The sequence below is a fragment of the Artemia franciscana genome, chromosome 6, assembly GCF_032884065.1.
Source record: "Artemia franciscana chromosome 6, ASM3288406v1, whole genome shotgun sequence".
In the NCBI taxonomy this organism is placed as follows: domain Eukaryota; kingdom Metazoa; phylum Arthropoda; class Branchiopoda; order Anostraca; family Artemiidae; genus Artemia; species Artemia franciscana.
In genome coordinates this window covers 26,357,605-26,381,280 of record NC_088868.1, presented here as the reverse complement: position 1 = coordinate 26,381,280, position 23,676 = coordinate 26,357,605, and the positions used below count along the sequence as shown (strand labels likewise).

Here is a 23,676-nt window from a genome sequence, read left to right as displayed (position 1 = left end):
GGCAGGATCCCATTCACGAAATAGTTCGATCACTCGGGCCAACAAAATCAAAGGCACTTTTGTTCTTCCACGCGTTTATAGGATTTGATACCCTTTCTTCTTTTATTCACCACTCAAAGAGGTGGTTCTTTGCGACTTGGCAAAATATTCCAGGACTGACGGACACTTTCCTTCGACTGACAAACCCGGCTTCCCAAGTGACAGAACTGCAAGCATACAACCTTGAACGCTTTGTCATGAAGACACACGACGCAACACAAGACTGTGACGACCTGGATGAATTTAGGAAAGTTACATTTAGTCGACAAAATACCAAGAGCATGCAGAGACTTCCTCCAGCTACTTTTTTGCTTTTACAACATATCCTTACAGTTGCAGGTCATATGTGGAGTTTGAATCAACATTCAACCTTCCAAGTTTTTCTGACTTTGGCTGAGGTTAGGTTCCCTTCCACCAGGGTCAAAAGTCTGGCGCGAGACAGAGCGTTGTGGTTGTGAAAAAGGGTGTGAAATAAGGTGCCGCTACAGGAAATTTGACCTTAACTGTAGTTCATTATGTTGGTGGAAATCTAAGTGCTTTAATACTTGAACATTCGATTATTTTTTTATGAGCAGAAGATTCGATTGATCTATTTATGTTCAAAATAAAAATATATAATTCTTAAATGCTTTAATTCGTCTATTTAGCCTCTGATGATTCATTTACAATAATTAAGGAGATGAAGAGTTAACCAGCATTAAACTGATTTTGGTTTAGCAAATATAAACAAAGGCTATAAATTGGACGTATCTTAGGCAATTTGTACTGTGCACACTGTACTATTATAGGTGCATGTCGGAATGACAGAACAATATTTAAAACTGTTGTACTAATCACTCAACTCAAGTCTGTTATATCGGGATCATGAACCTCATGGAATCTGGAAAACTGACATTTTCTTCCACCGTCTTCAAATTTTAGGTCCCAAGCGGATCAACGGTATAACTAAGGTATATTTATGTGCATATACGTGTGTTTTGAGAATCTGAGCTATCAATTGCTCCTAATCTGCCCATTGGAAGTGATTAGTTCTTGTTTTAACAAAGCTTGTGTTTTTTGACCGCCATCTTGAATCTGAAGTGCCTAGCAATACTCTGGTATAACCCAGGTTGGTCTTAAGTTCATATTTGGAACTTCTGCCATCGATTACCCCATACTGGCCTATTTCAGCAGCCATATCTTTTCATTTTGACAACATGTTTTCGACCGCCATCTTGGATTTGAGGCACCTAACGGCACTAGGGTATGATTTAGTTACTTACTATTCGGAACTTGGGTCATCGAGTACCCCATACTAGCCAATTTGAACGGTCATGTCTTCTCATTTTAACAAACTTGTATTTTCGTCCGCCATCTTGGATTTCAAGCCACCTAGTAGCATTCCGATGAAAAATTTCGCTTGTGTAATCGAGCCATATTAAAGAGCCTGCTCGAAAGTACACGTCAGCTAATTTTTGTGCTTTCCTCAAAAACCGAAGTATTTTGGTAGTTTTCACCCGCACTAAGATTTACATATTAATATAGACTTAATTTTAAAACAAGACCATCTTCCCTTCTCCTTCCCCCCTTCTGCTTTAACCTCCTATTGTTCTCCAAAACTTGAAACGAATTCACCTATTTTTGCAAAGATTCTAATTACACATTTAATATAGATTCACTTTCATAGCACTCGCAACTCACCTTCTTCTTTGTCTGCCCCTCCTCTGGCCCCTTTATTCTTCTCAAATATTATAAAATCTGGTTAGTTTCAGAAATTAAATTGCCATTTCACAAGAGTTTTTGGTAAAAAAAAAAAATGCTCATATTGATCCATTTCTATCAAATTGATCCATTTCAATCAAATGAAACAATTTGGTCTAATTGATCAAATAATTATATTACGTAGTTTTCTTGCAGTCTACTATAGATTTTAACACTTTAGTTTCAAAATAAGGGTTTTGGTAACATGTCAGGTTTTTGGAGATACAAAAAATGGCAGTCAAATTTGCAAAGCTTCTTCATTACAAAAGGATTTGCGATGCATATTTGACTTTACCCCATACAGACGCGTCACCATTATATTGCAATTCAGTTGAACTTGGCAAAAAACCTACCTCTTTCTTTTAAAAAGAGCATGCGGTCTAGAAGAATGACAGTTTCAATCACAGGAGCCAGCATTAGCCTGATTGTATAGAACATATACACTTCCTGCCATCTACTTAAGCGCTTTAAAGTTTCCGCTGATTGGAGTTCTTTTTATCCAGATTTATGTCCAGTTTCTTGAATGCTTCCATTGCATAACTAGAGAAAACAAAGTCAATATTAGTGAGGGATGAAGGGGTTGGTCAATGCGTTGTTGTATAATGTTTAAGGATTAATAAGAACTATTGCATTAGACGCTTTCTTAACGTGGTGAAGAAAATAGCATTAAATTCAAGCTATAAGAAAAAATTATACAAAGCCCTACTTTTACAGGCGCTTAGTAAGGTTTTATCACAGCATTTAAAGGAAATCATCAGTAGAATTAATAAAATAATATAATTGAAACTAGCATATTTATAAAAAGAAAATAAGCAGCTTTTTGGATTATTCGCAAAATAATGAACCTCTGGATTATTTAATAGATTAATTTCAGACAGAGAGTTCACGGAAAAAGTTCTTTCTAAGTCTTGATGTGAATTTCCTTATTTAATCTTGCCCAAAAGTGAAACAGACTTCCAAAAAAGGTGGCAAAGCCTTCTGTATCTTCTAATTACAAACGAAATGTTGAATTCATAGTTGTTTACTTAGTTGCTCTCATTTCCTCATGATATAAAGACGAAAGATTTGATAAAAATATAGGCCTATCTTATCTAAAAGTCAAGATAAAAAGTATGCCAGTTTGTAACTACGTTAAATATTTTTTAGTTCCCTTTTTCCTTCTCCTCTATTCCCTTTTCCTAAAAATATAGGCCTATCTCATCTAAAACTAAAGATGGAAAGTATGTCAGTTTGTAACTACGTTGAAAATTGTTTAGTTCCCCTTTGGATTTTTTCCCTTTTCCCTTTTCCTAAAAATATAGGCCAATCTTATCTAAAAGTAAAGATAAAAAGTATGTCAATTTGTAAATACATTGAGTAGTTTTTAGTTCTCCTTTCTGTGAAAACTACGCCCTACTTTGTGAAAACTTTGTGAAATTCCCCATCTTCCGCTACTTTCCTTTTACGATTCGATGTGACAACAAAGAAGAGAATTTACGTAACGAAAATTTTTAATAATTGAATAGCAACCAAAAGTCAAATTGTAGAGGATACCGGCTTTTGGGTATGAATAGACCAGAGATGGAGCCAGGGAGACAAAAATGTTTCCATTTTGATTTCCTTGGTATTTTAAGTGTGACTGATAGCCTACTTTAGACCTGATACAAATATACGCTATACACAGAGCGTACGAAGGGTTAACAAGAATCAACTCAACACACAAAAACTCCCTTGCATGTTTGTGTGGGAAAATTCATTTGGGTAAAAATGAGGATCTTTGTTGAGGTGGAGCGAGAGAGCTTTGGTCTAATAGAAGTTGCTGTAGGAGGAGATAACTAGTAAAAATGAACTTCATGGTAGCTATGGAAAGCACTATTGGCAAAAACAAATCAAAATTTTGTTTCCCTTTCTTAATGGGAAGAAGGGGCATATGAAAAACTTTATCCTTGTTTTAAATAATTCTTACACATTTTTTAAACTGCCCCTGTTCTGTTCGACAACTCATTGGAATCCCTAGGAGGCAAATCAGGAAAGATGTTTTCCACGATTGGGGGCATATTTGTGTCGAAATTTTTCAAACAATTTTTGACTTGAATTTTTCAATTTTTTGACTTGACTTTTAAAATTTCAGTGTCTAAATTTCAGTATTAGCTGCTTAGTTCTAATACATGTTTAAATATCTCAACTGACTTAGAGTCTACAAATATACTAAGAGTGCACTAGATCAAATTGGCTTCCAAAGGAATATTTTGATGTTTACTGGTATAAATGGTCTTTTTTCTTTTTTTATGGGGTTAAGCCACATTTTCCAGCGACTGTATTTAGGACTAGTGAGTCGAAACTCAGGAATTATAACAGATAGATATGGCAAGATTGGCTCCAGAATGACATCTTGTGTTTCGGAACGATTTTAAATTTTTGCTAGTTACGAGTTAGATCATTTAAGTGAAAACAAACAATAAGATGAACAATTAAATTAATGGCAAAGCACTTGATGAAATATTAAAGCACTTATTTTTCAGTTTGTCCACCGTTAAGTTATTTTATATAACATTTTGTGTATATTGAATTATCAACTTCTGAGCAGCTAAAATTTTAACTACTATCTTACCCACATCGTTCGGGCACAAAAAATGGGAATCACGGATGCAAGTTAGAACTACAGTTAATTATGTTTCAAATAAAATGGAATTTAGGTATTTAAATCTTTCTCAGCTTAAATTTGAGAACAAAATATAGGAGATTTTTTGGGGGATAAATTACAACAGGTTTTAGAAGCATTTTATTTTTTCCTTCTGAGCCTGCAAGAATAATATAGACAAATGTTCACAAAAAATTCCTAAAACTAAGCATTCTGAAAATGACAGAGTATTTTACAGAACACTGAATGATATTTTTGCAGGCCAATTTGAAGAAGCGCGTTCTAAAATGGGCTTAAAATCTGTCCATAGGTAAGTTAAATAAATCGATCAAATTAGCTCCTGAGCGATTCAATCACACAACCTTTCTTTCAATTATACAACGTTTCTTTCAATTTTCCAATCTTCTTTCGGAAAACCGAAATTTTATCAATCCTCCAACCTTGTTTCAATCATGCAACCTTTCTTCAATCGTCTAATCTTCTTTCAATCATCCAAATTTCTTCCATTCATCCAACTTTCTTTCAAACACACAACCTTCTTTCATTCCTTGTTTCAATCATCCAACCTTCTTTTAATCATCCAACCTTCTTTCAATCATCCAACCTTCTTTCAATAATAGATAGATAGATAGGTTTATTTAAACGACATCGTAGCTAACAGCTAATTTGCGTTGCTTCACTATGCTAAATAACAAACTAACACAAAAAGAAGAAAATATCACTCGGCTTTGTTTAAGCTCTACTGTGAACAGTTCTGACAACTAAAAAGGGACGGTAGCAGCATCTGGTGGCTTCATCAGAAGATTAAAAGTCACCAAGTTCGAAAAAGTAGATGGTGCCACCGTATAAAGGGGTGAAGAAAGGTCAAATAAAGTATCTTTCCTGTACTTAATTTACATATTGATGGCACAGAAAACTGTCAGGATAGTCACTGCTTTAACTGGTGACGCCATTGACGAACCAGCAACTAGCTTTCATTCAGTGCAGACGAACAAAAAATAACATTTTTCTGGATATTACCTTGCTTTTGAAGCGTGAACATAAGCTAAATTAGATGGATTATTTTTTTCAAGTTTCAAGGATAAACTATTATGAAAGTGTAAAGATTGAATCTCATTATCTACGTCACTCGTACAAATACCGATCTACCTGTGTTTGCTGAGAAATTGTGCAAAAAAGATTGGATTTGTTTGTTTTGCTAATTAATGGATTATCTGACGTTGAGTCTGGAACTGTGTGTGAACTGGATTCATTTCATGGGATGCAGCCTAATAGACTAGTACATAACACTATATTAAATTTTGCCGTGCGGGCGAAATCAAAAGGTAATGCAAATGCCGATATTATCAAAACTGGTTGTGATTTTTTCGCCGACGATTTGGTGAGCGAAGCGAAGAAAACAATTTGGTCTGTGGCAAATTATGCTACTCGACCAAGTGAAAGGCTGAAAGTTGCTGATACATTTGCAGACATTTTGAAAGTATTAGACTACTGTGATAAGAATTCAGTGGAACTGCCGAAGTTTTTTATATACGAACCGGACGAAGTCCCCACAATTCCTGGCGAGGCAAGCGCTACGTTAATCCGCAAGGTAAATGATTTATGTCTAGAATTTAAGAATTTTGTGTCTATGGCTAAAGCACAGAGCCTATGTTGCCCTTCAGCGAGTAGTGTCCCAGGCCCCGCCAATCCTGTAACAGTCAATCCCCAGACATCCTATGCCGTTGTTCTTAAAATGCCAAAGTCTCTTGATAATCCCATTGCTCGCAAGCAGTTTTTGGATACCATCTGCCCCAACTCAGCCGAAATAAGTGAGCTAAAAAAGGTGAGACAGGACTGGAAATTATTCGTCAAGTCCAAATCTTCTGCTGAAAAGATCGTTGAGAAAATGAAAGTTAGTAAGCCTGAGGTCTCTGCCATGCTCAAAGAGAAAATGTTTATTGCTGTTTTGAAAAAGGTTCCACCTAGTATGACCCAGACTGATATAGAATCCCTTGTTCCATGTGCATTAAAAGCAATAGAAATCGGTAGCTTTGAGCGCTCCAAAGTGTTCAAGCTGTATTTCGGGACCAGTAAGGATCTCGAAGACTTTCTTGCAGTCTCAGTCCGAAACGGTTATGAGAAGCTGCCTGCTGAAGAATTCAAATTTCTCTCAAAAAGATGTTATTCGTGCCATAGAGTTGGTCACTTAGCGACTAATTGCGTATTGACGCCTATATGTGGTCGTTGTGGTGCTTCTGAAAACACATCCACGAAGGATAATTTGTGCACTAAAGATATGTACTGCATTATATGCAAAAAGAAAGGCCATACATGCTATAACATAAGATGTCCGGCTAATAAAGAGATAATCAATATGAATTCCCTACCAAAATGAATCTAGAACCCACTTGTCCTAAGCATGCAGTTGCAACGTGGAATTTAAATGGAAATATCCTTAACCGGTCTATTTTTATCGAGGACCTTCTTTCAAGATATGATATTGTGTGTTTGCAGGAACATTTTGCAACCTCTCTCAGCCTTACCTTATTGAACCTGTCACCAAACCATCAAGTTTTTACAGTTGCAGCTAAACGCTCTCGCACTCATGGCCGGCCATCTGGTGGCCTCGCGACTTACGTTAGATCCTCTCTATCAACTTCTATGTTTGACTCGGCATTAGACTTTCTCGCTATCAAAATGCATGATATTGTTATAGTGAATGTTTACCTCCCTACGGATTTTCGTGATGATTGATCAGATAGACAGTTTGCCATAAGTATTGCAAGGCTATCCAAATGTATTGATAAAATAAAAAAGCATGGACTTTCGTGTCTGATAACAGGTGACTTTAACTGTGATCTTGAAAACACGAGCGGCAACAACAGTTCAAGTTCTATTCGTGCCACTACAATGTTTTATCATTATTCCACTTCACACCTCCTTAGGTCACATCCACTTTTTCTCCGTTCCTTTTATTTCATATGATCTATCGCTCAGAAAGTTCTTCAACAAGCCCCTCCTTCACTCTATTAAACATAAAACATTTTTAAGAATATTCCTTGCTGCGTTCCTAACTTTATTCCCTAAGCCACCATCAGCAACTTCAAAAATTATTTTCCTAGAATTATTCACTTTATCTTCTACATCAGAAATAAGAAATCATTTATTTTAAGACAGCTTTTATAGTCGTAGGTTAAAATCACAATCTAAATGTCGCTGTCATTTACAAACCGAGTCCTAAAGCCTTTTGTCATGGGCAATGGTAAAAAACGGCCAAATAAATTGTTAAATCGATTAGTTCTGAAAGGCACTGACACTAATTGGTTCTTCTCTTTGGTATTAAATGCTGAGTTGGCAGCAGGGGGTAGAAAATGTCGGTGCTTGGGAGAAGCAAGGAGAAACTGCCCGAAACGCATTATCTACTGAAACCTGCGATCCCTAAGAGTTTCAATCTTTAAAGATTCAATATTCAATCTTTCAATTTTTGAAAGATTCAATCTTTAAAGATTCAATCTTTTTTGAACTCCTTCCATATCAATCACTTAGATACTCCCAAAACAGGGCATGTATATTCTAATATGGGACATTTGTATGTTACACATGGCGTTTTCAGCTGATTTACTGGGAAAGCATTAAATCAAAGCTGCACAAATCAAGAGCGGCACAAAAATCAAGGAACTTAGTGCGTAGTTGCCTTTTTGGACTAGCCCTTGAATATGAGCATTAAATGAGCAATCGACGCTGAAATTAAATCCCAGGACTAAAGCTGACAATACAAACGGAGATCAGGGATTGGGCAAACAAGACCTCATTTCAGCGGATTAAATTTTACCATTTTGGTTATGCTTTCGTTGATCTGCAAACTATTTGCACTACATTCTTCTTTGAATTCTGTTAGAATATCAGAACTGAATTGGGGCATAGCTTGGGTTGTATCTACTGTGAACTTAAGACGCCCATTTAGATCGCCTACGTATTTGAATTGACCATCCATGTTGTCCTTAACGTAATTCATTACCGCAAGGAAAAGTGGAGCGACCAAATTGATGCCTTGAAGGGCTCCAAATATAATCTATTCCGAGTCAGAGTCGAGATCACCAGGAAAGAGGGCGTAGACTCGCTGGTACAGGGAACGTAGGAAATCCATAACAAGCAGTAAGATATGTTTGCGTGCACCCATTCTCTTAAGATTCGTAGCAGCCACAAGATGTTTAATAAAATAAAATACTTTCCTGTAATCAACGAGTAGCGAATCAACGAAAGCGTCTCCAGATTCAAGACATTGCACGATCAGGTGATAAAGCCTGACTAAATACACTGTGGTACTACACACTTTTAAAAAACCATATTGTTACAAGTTAAGTGTATCTGCGACTTGCAACATAAATCCACAGTAAATTAAGGACTAAGTGACTATGGTAGGATTGAAATGGATATTAACTGATCACAGCTATTGGGATGCTTCAGCTTTAGAATGACACGTACATAAGTTTGTTTCCAAGACTGGGGGAACGATTGATTATTGAACGAAGTTAGAAATTTCACAAGAAATATTGCATATTCACGTAAAAGTTTTACTGGCAATTCGGCAGGATGGGAAGCACAGTTATTTCGCAGTTCCCGTATTTCCTTTAAAATGCGTACTCAGAAACTTGCTGGATTTCATCGCATTTGCTGTCTTCTATCAGAGTATTCAAATCAACTTCGCTCAACGATGAATACCTGGTACAGATTTTAGTAAAGAAAGAATTGACTTCTTGTGATCAAAGTCCCATCTGATTTCAGCATCCGTAGATCACAACTGACAGATTTTGTAACTTTTTCGCAGATGAAATACACCCTGAACTATGTAGTCGGCATGTAAGTTTGATCAATCAGTTCAGATCTGTCGTGATCCTCGGCTTGTCAGATCTAAAAACTGGCACTACTTTAGTCGGAAAAAATTCATAGAACATTTCGAGCAGCATGGAGTTGAGTGTTTTAACCTTGTCGTTCAAGTCAGTGATTGAGCATATTTCTTCAAATGAGTAATTACCAACCCACTGTTCAAAGGTACATATAGAGTCCTGGTTCAGTGGACGAACTGTTACTTTGCTTCTTTTCGGTTTCAGCACATTGTTTTTCGTTTGTAACAGGATTACACAATGATCGACGGTTTGCAATGGGCCCATTGAGAGGGTAGGACGGTACAGTTCACTGACATTTGGAAATATCAGGTCTTAGATATTGCCACTTTCATGGGAATGTTCACTACTTGTATAAGATCAAGCGCATTGGAAAACCACTGTTTGTTGGACTGGTTAAAGTCACCTTCAATAATAAAGGCAGGAACCACATATGCACGTCGAAACTTATCAAGGCAGGATTGCAAGTAAATTAGAAGCTTTCTGTTATAATAGACGGATGCCACTATCAGGCATGAAAACTTCTTCGGCAGTTGGGAGGACATAGATTCAGACCAGATTACTTCATGGCAAAAGTCATTGGGGACACTTAGCAGCTTGGATGGGAGGTCGTTACGAAAATACAGTGCAATACCGCCACCTCTGCGGCTTCGGCCTCTATCAAGGCGGGTGTTAAAAAAACAAGTGTAGCCTTTGAGATACCCGGTATCATTTGTGATATCCCAACATTCAGTCACGATTGCAATTGGTACACCAGATCCTTGTAAGAAGACTTCTAGTTAGTCCATTTTGTTAATAAAGGAGTGGGTGATGGTCATGCGAATAGAGGCAAGTTGTGATTTGGCAGAAAGGAGTTAAGGACATAAAACAGGAGGAATTTCGCTGGATTAATCAGAAATAGCCACATAAGCATATCATGACGTAAGATTAGGTGGGATTTCATAGTGAGTCAGACAGTTTATTTTTACAAGCGGCCGTAGTCTTTCTCTTTAATCTTTAATCTGGTCGACAGATCTGAAACATATACTAGGATAAAATGCCATTAATTCCCTTTGGCTCCACGCTTGCCTCTGCAAGTGCGTCTGTAGGTCGTTTCCGATAACGTCACAACATTGCCACCTGGTGGCACTTAGGAGTCCAAATTGAGAGAGTGACGAATGTAGGTGGCGCCACTACGTGTCGAAGTGATTTAAGTTTGTAAATCGTCGATTTTTAGATTATGACTGGCATAAATACTGCACTAAATAAAGGAAAAAAAGTTAAGTCTCTGATTACTTACATTGCCAGGGCAAGAAACTAGGAACACTAGCACTAACAAGCTAACTAAGCATGGTTGCGAAGCAGCTATTCAGCGTTTGGTACGCTATCTCTCTCAGCAATTTAAACTCTCCAGTGTAGTATTTGACTTTTCCTGGAAAGCTTCTCTCAAATTCTTATCCTGGAGTCTACCAACACCAAAGCTTCCTTGAAGCTTCGCCTGATCCTGCCAGTCTTCAGTTTACAACAACAAAATGAATAAAGTTGCCTGTCTAACCATTATTCAAATGCCATGTTAAGTCATAGGCCATTTTATGACCAAATACTGTATTGGTTACTAAAATTGCAACATTCTGTAGCCATTGCTGTTTTCTTTTCCTGCACCAAATTTACCTATGCTAGGATACTACCTATCCCTATTTCTACAAACCTTTGCAATAAAATCTCCTAATAAAAAAATAATCCTTAAGTCTGGGATCCAGTCTATTTTTTCCTATAGCTATAAGTAAAATTCATCCGAGTCACTACTATTTCCGTTAGTCAGTCCCACAGAGGCATATACAACTATGACTAATACCCTGCATTTTTTAGTCATAAAATGAGCGACTAGGATTCTATTATTAATATCTTCCCAACCTCGAGAAAACTTAGCAGATCCCTTATTCATCACAAGCCCTACTCTCTGTCTAAGTACCCCCATCCTTCGTGCCCGATTAAATAAATTCTACATCACCTAATTTCACATTTCTTACCCCTGAGATATAAGTATCTGAAACTCCCAATAAGTCAAATTTGAAACGTCAGTATTCGTCACTCAAAATGTAGAACAATAGTTATTTTCTAATGCTCTAACATTCCAGGTTGCAATCTCCATATTCTTATGATCATTGAAATTATGCTGGCCTAACAAAAAGCCATGGTCCCAAAAACGGTCCAGAACGGGGACAAACGTAACTCCACAAGTCTAAACATAACGTCTGAATGAGTAAAATGAAGGCCTTACACACCAACAGCCCTAACTTACTAACTAAATGAGACGCATCTTAGATGGCAGGAGTAGGATCAACAGATAATAATTATTGCGGTAAGGGATATTTCTCAGTTGAATCAATGCACAAATTGACTTTTGATTTACGCAGATATACACGTACGAATAAAATTCGCTTTTAACAAATATAATTGTCAACTTAGCATTCTAGTTGTGGCGCCAAATAAGGTGTTGAGCTAAAGAAAAATAAACTTATACACTCAAGCTTGGCAATTTTTCAAGCAATTCTATCTACGCAACAGCAACATACATGTAATTGTTAACTTGTCTTTTTCAAAACAGCAGTAACAGTCGTAAGAGAGATAGTCGTATTTAAAAATAATGGCAATTAAAAGTGTTAAGTTGCATTGTTGAAATTATTGTATGAACCTGGAGTTATTTCGCATAGAACAAGTACATCGTTCGATTGCTAAATTCATACATCGCCTTTGAAAGTTAATAATTACTCTTATTTTCTGTGGGTATTTCTTAGAAAAATTGCTTCGTGACCAGATAAATCCAATTTATTCAACTTCATTAAATGTTTAACAAGGCAAGTAAAACTGCTTAAATCAGCAGGCTCTCACATTTGAATTTGATACGATAAATGGCAAAACATTTCCCCTAAATGTCCCAACAGATAAGGAGAAAATAAAGAACAATCCATACAAAATAAGAAAGGAATAAAAAAAGCACCAAAACATATATCTTTCTTTTATAAAGAGCAATGGAAATTTATATAGATTCACATGTATAACACGACTTAGCAGTTATATCTCGTCTTTTTAGTTGTTTCCCTCTTCTCATTATCCAGAAAGCACATAAAAAGAATTCTTTTCACTTTTTTTTGCAAAGACTTTAAATCATACGGGAGAAAAGCGTCAAAACACAAGAATACTTCCGTCTTTGAAGAAAGCACAAAAATTGGCTGACATGTACTTTCGAGAATGCTCTTCAATATGGCTTGATTTGGAAAGTGAAATCTTTAATCAGAACACCGCAAGGTGACTTGAAATTCAAGAAGGTGGACGAAAATACGAGTTTGTCAAAATGAGAAGACATGGCTGTTCAGGTAGGCTAACATGGGTTAATCCAGGGCAGAGGTTCCGAATATGAACGCAAAAATAACCTAGGTTGTACCATTGTGCCACTAGGAGCCTTAATTTCAAAAAGGCGGACAAAAATACGAGTTTTTTAAAATGAGAAGACATGACTGCTTAAATAATTTAGCCTGGGATAATCGATGGCACTGGTACATCAAAGTAAGAGTGGACTGACGTAATAATATCTGGCATTCTGTCTATTGTTCTGAATAATGATGAAACGTCGCGTTCCGTAGTTTGAATTTTGGGCACTTATCATGGAATTCAAGGAACACCAGTTGTAGCTTGATGTCATATCGCTCCGCCGATTTCAAACCATACATGGAAATCTTACAGCTAATAGCACCATGTTTTTTACTTTTCGACCATATCAATTATTCCCCTTGGCTCCCTGTTCACATAGAAAGATATGGTACTACTAGAAACAGAGCATCCGTCTGTTTTTGAAGAGTTCATGATGGACAGGTTAACGATATCAAAATCGGGAAGAACATTCTCAAATTCACCTCTGGACCAGCCATACGAGCAGCTAAACTGTGTTATTAAGGGCATTGGGGGAGAATTAGGCATTCTGAACGATTATTCAGCTCTTCGCTGCTGGTGCACCGGAGGCCCAGCAGTAGCCAACAGCATCAACGAATTCGAACATAGTCCTTCCAACTCTGGTCCTCATAATGATGGAGACCATTGTGAGGCAGTCACACCAGAAGAGTTTTCAATTGAACATTTCCAGTCTTATAACAACTATTTTCGAAATAGGGAGTCCTTTTCTAGAAACAACGACAGATCTCATTGTTTAAGCACTTTACATGGGCTTTGTTGCTCGAGGAGAGATATGGACGCCTTCTTCAAACATGAAAACAGTCAGTAACCACCAGCTTTGACGTCTGATGGTCAGATTCGTGCTGGCAACAAGGCTGAATTTGCAGATGTCTTAATCAGCTTAACCTCAGCTCCTCGGGTGCAAATGTTGAAACCAAGGAATTTGAAGACCTTCAGATAGTATTTAGAAAACGTGTTTATTCTTATGATAGACTATCAGCTCAATTATGCCGAGATACTTGATCTCGTATTAGATTTTATTAGATTGGATAGTCTAAAGTTGTCTGTCAGAAATCAAAGAGGCAAAGTTTCACGACTAAAAGTTGTCCCGAACACACAAATGCCATTTAAGTGGAAAAAATTCCTGCAAGCAGATGCAAACAAAACAGACAGTGTTTAAGCTGGTGTCCCATGCTGTCATGAAAAAGTTTCCGACGTCAAAACCAGTAAGTTGCACTATAGGAAACACGTGCATAATTAGCCAGGCATTCAAAGAGCAGAATTTCATCCAGTTATGTTCATACCAAGAGGCTGATACCCGCTTTTTGCTTCACGCTTGTGACGCAGTCTCACAAGAAAATTTTTCGATTCCCATAAGAACGGTGGACACAGATCGATTGTGACGGCAACCACATGCTTTCATTACATTGGAGTATTTGAATTACTTTTCACGTTTGTTGTTGGTACCAACCTAACTCCTAAGGCAGGATCCCATTCACGAAATAGTTCGATCACTCGGGCCAACAAAATCAAAGGCACTTTTGTTCTTCCACGCGTTTATAGGATTTGATACCCTTTCTTCTTTTATTCACCACTCAAAGAGGTGGTTCTTTGCGACTTGGCAAAATATTCCAGGACTGACGGACACTTTCCTTCGACTGACAAACCAGGCTTCCCAAGTGACGGAACTGCAAGCATACAACCTTGAACGCTTTGTCATGAAGACACACGACGCAAAACAAGACTGTGACGACCTGGATGAATTTAGGAAAGTTACATTTACTCGACAAAATACCAAGAACATGCAGAGACTTCCTCCAGCTACTTTTTTGCTTTTACAACATATCCTTACAGTTGCAGGTCATATGTGGAGTTTGAATCAACATTCAACCTTCCAAGTTTTTCTGACTTTGGCTGAGGTTAGGTTCCCTTCCACCAGGGTCAAAAGTCTGGCGCGAGACAGAGCGTTGTGGTTGTGAAAAAGGGTGTGAAATAAGGTGCCGCTACAGGAAATTTGACCTTAACTGTAGTTCAATATGTTGGTGGAAATCTAAGTGCTTTAATACTTGAACATTCGATTATTTTTTTATGAGCAGAAGATTCGATTGATCTATTTATGTTCAAAATAAAAATATATAATTCTTAAATGCTTTAATTCGTCTATTTAGCCTCTGATGATTCATTTACAATAATTAAGGAGATGAAGAGTTAACCAGTATTAAACTGATTTTGGTTTAGCAAATATAAACAAAGGCTATAAATTGGACGTATCTTAGGCAATTTGTACTGTGCACACTGTACTATTATAGGTACATGTCGGAATGACAGAACAATAGTTAAAACTGTTGTACTAATCACTCAACTCAAGTCTGTTATATCGGGATCATGAACCTCATGGAATCTGGAAAACTGACATTTTCTTCCACCGTCTTCAAATTTTAGGTCCCAAGCGGATCAACGGTATAACTAAGGTATATTTATGTGCATATACGTGTGTTTTGAGAATCTGAGCTATCAATTGCTCCTAATCTGCCCATTGGAAGTGATTAGTTCTTGTTTTAACAAAGCTTGTGTTTTTTGACCGCCATCTTGAATCTGAAGTGCCTAGCAATACTCTGGTATAACCCAGGTTGGTCTTAAGTTCATATTTGGAACTTCTGCCATCGATTACCCCATACTGGCCTATTTCAGCAGCCATATCTTTTCATTTTGACAACATGTTTTCGACCGCCATCTTGGATTTGAGGCACCTAACGGCACTAGGGTATGATTTAGTTACTTACTATTCGGAACTTGGGTCATCGAGTACCCCATACTAGCCAATTTGAACGGTCATGTCTTCTCATTTTAACAAACTTGTATTTTCGTCCGCCATCTTGGATTTCAAGCCACCTAGTAGCATTCCGATGAAAAATTTCGCTTGTGTAATCGAGCCATATTAAAGAGCCTGCTCGAAAGTACACGTCAGCTAATTTTTGTGCTTTCCTCAAAAACCGAAGTATTTTGGTAGTTTTCACCCGCACTAAGATTTACATATTAATATAGACTTAATTTTAAAACAAGACCATCTTCCCTTCTCCTTCCCCCCTTCTGCTTTAACCTCCTATTGTTCTCCAAAACTTGAAACGAATTCACCTATTTTTGCAAAGATTCTAATTACACATTTAATATAGATTCACTTTCATAGCACTCGCAACTCACCTTCTTCTTTGTCTGCCCCTCCTCTGGCCCCTTTATTCTTCTCAAATATTATAAAATCTGGTTAGTTTCAGAAATTAAATTGCCATTTCACAAGAGTTTTTGGTAAAAAAAAAAATGCTCATATTGATCCATTTCTATCAAATTGATCCATTTCAATCAAATGAAACAATTTGGTCTAATTGATCAAATAATTATATTACGTAGTTTTCTTGCAGTCTACTATAGATTTTAACACTTTAGTTTCAAAATAAGGGTTTTGGTAACATGTCAGGTTTTTGGAGATACAAAAAATGGCAGTCAAATTTGCAAAGCTTCTTCATTACAAAAGGATTTGCGATGCATATTTGACTTTACCCCATACAGACGCGTCACCAATTTTCAAAATAAGTTTCAAAATAAGGGTTTTGGTAACATGTCAGGTTTTTGGAGATACAAAAAATGGCAGTCAAATTTGCAAAGCTTCTTCATTACAAAAGGATTTGCGATGCATATTTGACTTTACCCCATACAGACGCGTCACCATTATATTGTAATTCAGTTGAACTTGGCAAAAAACCTACCTCTTTCTTTTAAAAAGAGCATGCGGTCTAGAAGAATGACAGTTTCAATCACAGGAGCCAGCATTAGCCTGATTGTATAGAACATATACACTTCCTGCCATCTACTTAAGCGCTTTAAAGTTTCCGCTGATTGGAGTTCTTTTTATCCAGATTTATGTCCAGTTTCTTGAATGCTTCCATTGCATAACTAGAGAAAACAAAGTCAATATTAGTGAGGGATGAAGGGGTTGGTCAATGCGTTGTTGTATAATGTTTAAGGATTAATAAGAACTATTGCATTAGACGCTTTCTTAACGTGGTGAAGAAAATAGCATTAAATTCAAGCTATAAGAAAAAATTATACAAAGCCCTACTTTTACAGGCGCTTAGTAAGGTTTTATCACAGCATTTAAAGGAAATCATCAGTAGAATTAATAAAATAATATAATTGAAACTAGCATATTTATAAAAAGAAAATAAGCAGCTTTTTGGATTATTCGCAAAATAATGAACCTCTGGATTATTTAATAGATTAATTTCAGACAGAGAGTTCACGGAAAAAGTTCTTTCTAAGTCTTGATGTGAATTTCCTTATTTAATCTTGCCCAAAAGTGAAACAGACTTCCAAAAAAGGTGGCAAAGCCTTCTGTATCTTCTAATTACAAACGAAATGTTGAATTCATAGTTGTTTACTTAGTTGCTCTCATTTCCTCATGATATAAAGACGAAAGATTTGATAAAAATATAGGCCTATCTTATCTAAAAGTCAAGATAAAAAGTATGCCAGTTTGTAACTACGTTAAATATTTTTTAGTTCCCTTTTTCCTTCTCCTCTATTCCCTTTTCCTAAAAATATAGGCCTATCTCATCTAAAACTAAAGATGGAAAGTATGTCAGTTTGTAACTACGTTGAAAATTGTTTAGTTCCCCTTTGGATTTTTTCCCTTTTCCCTTTTCCTAAAAATATAGGCCAATCTTATCTAAAAGTAAAGATAAAAAGTATGTCAATTTGTAAATACATTGAGTAGTTTTTAGTTCTCCTTTCTGTGAAAACTACGCCCTACTTTGTGAAAACTTTGTGAAATTCCCCATCTTCCGCTACTTTCCTTTTACGATTCGATGTGACAACAAAGAAGAGAATTTACGTAACGAAAATTTTTAATAATTGAATAGCAACCAAAAGTCAAATTGTAGAGGATACCGGCTTTTGGGTATGAATAGACCAGAGATGGAGCCAGGGAGACAAAAATGTTTCCATTTTGATTTCCTTGGTATTTTAAGTGTGACTGATAGCCTACTTTAGACCTGATACAAATATACGCTATACACAGAGCGTACGAAGGGTTAACAAGAATCAACTCAACACACAAAAACTCCCTTGCATGTTTGTGTGGGAAAATTCATTTGGGTAAAAATGAGGATCTTTGTTGAGGTGGAGCGAGAGAGCTTTGGTCTAATAGAAGTTGCTGTAGGATGAGATAACTAGTAAAAATGAACTTCATGGTAGCTATGGAAAGCACTATTGGCAAAAACAAATCAAAATTTTGTTTCCCTTTCTTAATGGGAAGAAGGGGCATATGAAAAACTTTATCCTTGTTTTAAATAATTCTTACACATTTTTTAAACTGCCCCTGTTCTGTTCGACAACTCATTGGAATCCCTAGGAGGCAAATCAGGAAAGATGTTTTCCACGATTGGGGGCATATTTGTGTCGAAATTTTTCAAACAATTTTTGACTTGAATTTTTCAATTTTTTGACTTGACTTTTAAAATTTCAGTGTCTAAATTTCAGTATTAGCTGCTTAGTTCTAATACATGTTTAAATATCTCAACTGACTTAGAGTCTACAAATATACTAAGAGTGCACTAGATCAAATTGGCTTCCAAAGGAATATTTTGATGTTTACTGGTATAAATGGTCTTTTTTCTTTTTTTATGGGGTTAAGCCACATTTTCCAGCGACTGTATTTAGGACTAGTGAGTCGAAACTCAGGAATTATAACAGATAGATATGGCAAGATTGGCTCCAGAATGACATCTTGTGTTTCGGAACGATTTTAAATTTTTGCTAGTTACGAGTTAGATCATTTAAGTGAAAACAAACAATAAGATGAGCATTTAATTTAGTGGCAAAGCACTTGATGAAATATTAAAGCACTTATTTTTCAGTTTGTCCACCGTTAAGTTATTTTATATGACATTTTGTGTATATTGAATTATCAACTTCTGAGCAGCTAAAATTTTAACTACTATCTTACCCACATCGTTCGGGCACAAAAAATGGGAATCACGGATGCAAGTTAGAACTACAGTTAATTATGTTTCAAATAAAATGGAATTTAGGTATTTAAATCTTTCTCAGCTTAAATTTGAGAACAAAATATAGGAGATTTTTTGGGGGATAAATTACAACAGGTTTTAGAAGCGTTTTATTTTTTCCTTCTGAGCCTGCAAGAATAATATAGACAAATGTTCACAAAAAATTCCTAAAACTAAGCATTCTGAAAATGACAGAGTATTTTACAGAATACTGAATGATATTTTTGCAGGCCAATTTGAAGAAGCGCGTTCTAAAATGGGCTTAAAATCTGTCCATAGGTAAGTTAAATAAATCGATCAAATTAGCTCCTGAGCGATTCATTTTAAGCGCTTTTGTTCTCAATTTTTCTTGGTTCTGCTTAATGTTTATGCACAGTTCCGTAATTATTTATAAACATCATGCCGAAAATGGGCTATTCTTGTTTATTTTTCCACACACAAAACTCTCTCCTGGAGATTGTAATGTGGATTTAACTGTTTTTCGATTTTCTTTTTTTTTTCATTCGTTTTTTCAATAAACAAGCTCCTACATGATTCATTTTATACGACTTTTGTTTTTGAACATTTGTTATTCTGCTCGATGTTTATGCATAGCTCCATAGTTATGTACAAGTAGCAGGTAAGTAAACAAGCATTGTTTTGGCTGCACCAGAATTCTTCTTTGGATTCTAAGTAGTATGTTATACAATACTCCGGAAGCGACATCCTTATTTGGGCCCTATAAATATGGTCAATTGTCCAGAGGTAAGAACCTGATGACCTTTTTACATAAGCAAAGTATAAGAGATACAATATTAGCATAATTCAGTTGGCTTCTCATTTGCATATAAGATCCTAGCAACCAACCGCAGCAACCAGATCCAATATAAGGCTAAATTTTTAATGTATTTTATGCTAATACGAAAGTAGAATTCAGAGAGAGAAAACTATGAATATACCCTTTATCATCAAGTTTTTATTTGACAAGATATACTAGCAAAAATGGGTGGTTTGTTTACAATATTACAAGTTGATATTGGAGCTGGCAGCAGCAATGATACAAAGACAAGACTACCAAACGTAGCAGTTGAAATTACATCAAGATGTCGACTGAGCCCTGCATGGGATGAGAAGTATGCGAGATATGCGATATCAATGAACAAATTCAAATTGGAGGAGCAGTTATGTTTGGAAGCAAAACTTAATATAATGCATACAGATAAGCCTGTAACCTGCTTTAAATGCAAAAGTGAAATATACTAAGGAAAATAAATTGAGAAGATATACTAGCAAAAATGGGTGGTTTACTTACAATATTAGAAGTGAATATTGGAGCGGCAGCAGCAATGATACAAAGACAAGACTACTAAACGTAGTAGTTCAAATTACAACAACATGTCGACTGAGCCTTGCATGGGATGAGAATGCGAGATATGTAATGTCAATGAACAAATTCAAATTGGTTGAGCAGTTATGTTTTGCAGCAAAACTTAATATAATGCATAAACATAAGCCTTCAAGCTGCTTTAGATACAGAAGCGAAATATACTAACGAAATTAAATTGAATTCGTATGTGAAAAATGAGTGATATATTGTTGTAGTTATGCAATAAAAATGTTTCTAAATCGAAAATATTTTTTCTTATTAGATATTTTCAGTAGGTTACCGTTCCTCTAGGAATATTCCTATAGAAGAAAGAATCTTAGTTAGTCTCTAGTCAGCTTTGAGAGTGCTAGGATTTAAAAATGGATAGATTTATGAAACTTAAAATCATGCAGAATTTTTTGATTTTGGAAAAATGTCTCAATCTAAATGATCGTTTTCAAAGGTTATCTGTGCAAATGAAATATTTTCTCAAAGTAACAGGTAAGTAAATAAGTTGTGTTTTGGTTGCACCAGAATTCTTCTTCATATTCTAAGTAGTATGCTATACAACACTCCGTAAGCGACAGCCTTATTTGGGCCCTAAAGATATGGTCAATTGACCAGAGGTAACAACCTGATGACCTACTTACACAAGTAAATAGTTCAAAAAATCCTTGACACTGAAAGTATAACATATTGTCTACTAGACACTAAAGATGAAGAGATTCTCGGCAATTCTAATGACTATGAAATTCAAAAAGCCCAAAATAATTGTGAAATCTTTCAGACTGAAGAGACATTAAAGAACTGAACTCGCAAGGATAAGAGACAGTTGCTTGTTCGCTAACGAGGATACAAAGAGTATCCTATAATACTTGCTAATGAGTATTTGTCGGAGGATTTTCCTATGGAGGATAGAACACAGAAACGAGTCTTTCTCAGTATATGTGTTCCTCACCCAAAGGAATTAAATGGGAGGTTTTAAGGGTGACCATACTCAGTGCTACAATTGCCCAAATTCGCGTGCTACATAGGGATTTTTGGCGCTACACTGAAATATTTTTTTTCGCGTGTCGAGACGCGCATTATTTGTTTAATTGTACTTAGATTAGTTATTATGTCAATTTTTTAAAGTGCTACATTCAATGAAGAAAGTGCTACACACGATAAAATAGTGCTAAAATAGCAGTTTCGTACTCCAAGTGGGAACCCTGTGTATCACAAGGTTTGAATGTTAATTTAGCGTTAAGTGAATGTTAAGTGTTTGATGTTAAATTAGTATCTTTATACTTTAAGGAGGAAATGATAGACCGTATTGAATGCAACGTATTGAATGGAACAGAACAAGGCTTATCATGCTTTCCTCTCCCTAAAGTTGAAGAATTACTAAAATTGTGTAAAAAAAAGGATAAACCATCGGAGTGTGGAAATACAGGAGGTTTTCCTAACTGGGACTTTTTCAGCTCACGACGACCGTCCCTATAGAAAGCTGAAAAAATTTCGTATTTTCTTGAGCTTTAAGATTGTACAATTCATATTCATTTCACGTGGGATGGAAATTACGTTTCCGTCTAATTAAGACATTTTTCAATGTCTTAATAAGTTCATCTACTTCATTTATACATTCTTTTATCAACGCCACAGATCTTAGAATATTTTCTATCACAGCATCTTTCTTTTCAATCAATATATTTGATTGAATAGCATCTTCTATTCTTACCATTATGCAACATATTAGTTCTGCAACTAAAAGAAAAGAAAAACTAAAAAAGAAACAAACTAAGAAAAGAAAAAACTAAAAAAGAAAAATAAAGCTAAAAAGGAAACTGTATCTATATATATAAAAATAAGTTGTATATATACATTTTTGTTTTTTTGTGGGTTTGCATTTGACGTCATTATAAGTATATAAGGCTTTGTATATAACGTCATTATAAGATGACACTACAGACCGGGACACTGGGACACAAATGACGACCGAGACACAGGGAATATAAATGATGACCGGGACACTCAAAGAGAAATTACAGACCGGGACACCGGGATACAAATGACGACTGGGACATTGGGAATATAAATGACGATCGGGACACTCAAAGAGAAATTACATACTGGGATACCGGGACACAAATGACGCATATAAATGAAGACCAGGACACAGGGACAAAACTACAACGGGGAAGCCGGGGGCACAGGGGGATATATAAATGACGACGGGGACACAGGGAATGTTTGATTAGCAATCACTATCAACAAAGCTCAAGGGCAATCGTTAGAAAAACGCGGTATAGATCTGAATACGGATTGTTTTCCCATGGACAATTATTATGTTGCATGTTCAAGAGTTGGTAGACCTAACAATCTATTTATATGGACTGACAATGGGACAGCAAAGAATGTTATATATTCACAAGTTTTGAGTAGTTAAATATATATATATATATATATATATATATATATATATATATATATGTATATATATATATATATATATATATATATATATATATATATATATATATATATATATATATATATATATATATATATATATATACATATATATATATATATATATATATATATATATATATATATATATATATATATATATATATATATATATATATATTTCCACCTTCGTTCCAACCTTATTTTAATCATCCAACCTTCTTTCAATCATGCAACCTTTTTTCAATCATCTAGCCTTTCTTCCATCATTAAACCTTCTTTCAATCATCCAACCTTCTTTCAATAGTCCAACCTTCTTCTTTCAATAATCCAACCATCTTTCAATCATCCAACCTTGTTTCAATCATCCAACCTTCTATCAATCATCCAGCCTTCTTTCAATCATCCAACCTTCTTTCAATAGTCCAACCTTCTTTCAATAATCCAACCTTCTTTCAATCATCCAACCTTGTTTCAATCATCCAACCTTCTATCAATCATCCAGCCTTCTTTCAATCATCCAACCTTCTTTCAATCATCCAACCTTCTTTCAATCATCCAGCCTTCTTTCAATCATCCAACCTTCTTTCAATAGTCAAACCTTCTTTCAATAATCCAACCTTCTTTCAATCATCCAACCTTGTTTCAATCATCCAACCTTCTATCAATCATCCAGCCTTCTTTCAATCATCCAACCTTCTATCAATCATCCAGCCTTCTTTCAATCATCCAACCTTCTTTCAATTATACAGCCTTTCTTTCAATTATACAACGTTTCTTTCAATTTTCCAATCTTCTTTCGGACAGCTGACCTTTTATCAATCATCCAGCCTGTTTTTCAATCATCTAACCTTTCTTCAATCGTCTAACCTTCTTTCAATCATCCAAAGTTCTTTTAATCATCCAACTTTCTTTCAAACACACAACCTTCTTTCATTCCTTTTTTCAATCATCCAAACTTTTTTCAATCATCCAGCCTTCTTACAATCATCCAACGTTCTTTCATTCATCATCCAACCTTTTTTCAATCATCTAACCTTTTTTCAATCGTCTAACCTTCTTTCAATCAACCAAAGTTTTTTCATTCATCCAACATTCTTTCAAAAA

The 23,676-nt window shown here is 35.8% G+C and overlaps 1 long non-coding RNA gene across 1 annotated transcript in view; it reads right to left on the bottom strand.

Annotated features, from left to right (window-relative positions):
- Positions 1 to 2,136: 2,136 nt before the first annotated feature.
- LOC136028251 (uncharacterized) overlaps positions 2,137 to 23,676 on the bottom strand; it is a 151,311-nt gene continuing 129,771 nt past the window's right edge. The window contains exons 7-8 of the long non-coding RNA XR_010617777.1: positions 16,476 to 16,662; positions 2,137 to 2,319 (exon numbers count right to left, since the gene is read on the bottom strand). This is a non-coding gene — a long non-coding RNA (uncharacterized LOC136028251). The remainder of the gene's footprint in view (positions 2,320 to 16,475; positions 16,663 to 23,676) is intronic.